Raw genomic sequence first — 2,265 nt, 5'->3', positions numbered from 1 at the left:
CCGAGCACCCCAAAGGCAGCTTCAAGGAGTTCCCTGGCATGGCACTTCTTCAAACAATGTGCTGACGACAAGACCCGAGTGGTTTGCACGCTGTGCCATCAGAGCCTTAAGCGAGGCATTAACGTTCTGAACCTGAGCACAACCTGCATGACCAGGCACCTGCATGCAAAGCATGAACTGCAGTGGAGTAAACACCTTAAAACCAAGGAAGTCACTCAGGCTCCCCTTGCTACCTCTTCTGCTGCTGCCGCCTCGGCCTCTTCTGCTGCTGCCGCCTCGGCCTCTTCCTCCACCTCTGGAGGAATGTTGGCACCTGCCGCCCAGCAAACAGGGGATGTACCACCAACACCACCACCTCCGTCACCAAGCGTCTCAACCATGTCACACGGCAGCGTTCAGCTCTCCATCTCACAAACATTTGAGAGAAAGCGTAAATTCCCACCTAGCCACCCTCGATCCCTGGCCCTGAATGCCAGCATTTCTAAACTACTGGCCTATGAAATGCTGTCATTTAGGCTGGTGGACACAGACAGCTTCAAACAGCTCATGTCGCTTGCTGTCCCACAGTATGTTGTTCCCAGCCGCCACTACTTCTCCAAGAGAGCCGTGCCTTCCCTGCACAACCAAGTATCCGATAAAATCAAGTGTGCACTGCGCAACGTCATCTGTGGCAAGGTCCACCTAACCACAGATACGTGGACCAGTAAGCACGGCCAGGGACGCTATATCTCCCTAACTGCACACTGGGTAAATGTAGTGGCAGCTGGGCCCCAGGCGGAGAGCTGTTTGGCGCACGTCCTTCCGCCGCCAAGGATCGCAGGGCAACATTCTTTGCCTCCTGTTGCCACCTCCTCCTTCTCGGCTTCCTCCTCCTCTTCTTCCACCTGCTCATCCAGTCAGCCACACACCTTCACCACCAACTTCAGCACAGCCCGGGGTAAACGTCAGCAGGCCATTCTGAAACTCATATGTTTGGGGGACAGGCCCCACACCGCACAGGAGTTGTGGCGGGGTATTGAACAACAGACCGACGAGTGGTTGCTGCCGGTGAGCCTCAAGCCCGGCCTGGTGGTGTGTGATAATGGGCAAAATCTCGTTGCAGCTCTGGGACTAGCCAATTTGACGCGCATCCCTTGCTTGGCGCATGTGCTGAATTTGGTGGTGCAGAAGTTCATTCACAACTACCCCGACATGTCAGAGCTGCTGCATAAAGTGCGGGCCATCTGTTTGCGCTTCCGGCGTTCACATCCTGCTGCTGCTCGCCTGTCTGCGCTACAGCGTAACTTCGGCCTTCCCGCTCACCGCCTCATATGCGACGTGCCCACCAGGTGGAACTCCACCTTGCACATGCTGGACAGACTGTGCAAGCAGCAGCAGGCCATAGTGGAGTTTCAGCTGCAGCACGCACGGGTTGTTCTGGTTCTGACAAAGCTGCCAGTTCGATTTGATGTACTGCTCCAAATTAATTAAGATACGTGCACGGAGAGATCAGACAGACAACTCACTACATGGAGTTAATCAGTATCTCTGGTTTATTTCTGAGAAAACAGACAATACATAGTTTTCACGAGAGGAGGGAGTGAGGGGGGGTGAAAGATAAAGTATATATTTTCTATTGGCTATGAACTCTCTACTTTTCTGTAACCTTGACGTCCAGAGGAAATTCCTTCTCCCTCCCCCACTTGTTCCTGGGTGAAACCGTTACTTCTTTCTTTGTAGCTGCTTGCTTGAGCTGAACGGAAACCACAAAGAAACACATGATAAAAACACAAAGTAAGATTCTAGTTTATAGGTGTAGGCTGAATGCCTGGCCGCCATCTTAGCTCAACAAGCAAGTATCCATTTTGTATCTATAGTCCATAACAGTCCCCCCTTGGAGACTTGATTGTAGACTTTCCCTTCGCCTAGCGAATCCCCTGGGCATACCATTCGTATCCTCTTCACCCGCAGTGGCGACAACCTACCCCTTATAGGTAGGCTCCCGGTTGCTCGGACTTGTGGTAATACCCTGGGATTCATCTCACCCTATCTCAGCCAGGCATCATTGTGAGGAGGGGGAGCTGTGTTGAACGATGTTTCCTTCTGTCCTTCCTCACCGTAGAGGAGCATAATAGGTCGTTCATCAGTTTTCTTCATTCTTTTTGAAAAGCGGGTCACACAAATAAGAACGAGCTTAATCACTACATATATCACCAATATTATTAGGGCTACCTGCAATATTACCTGGACAATTCCCAGGAGCCAACCCCCAATACCTTTGAACCA

This window comes from Bufo gargarizans, chromosome 2 (assembly GCF_014858855.1).
Source record: "Bufo gargarizans isolate SCDJY-AF-19 chromosome 2, ASM1485885v1, whole genome shotgun sequence".
In the NCBI taxonomy this organism is placed as follows: Eukaryota; Metazoa; Chordata; class Amphibia; order Anura; family Bufonidae; genus Bufo; species Bufo gargarizans.
This window is presented reverse-complemented; position numbering follows the sequence as displayed.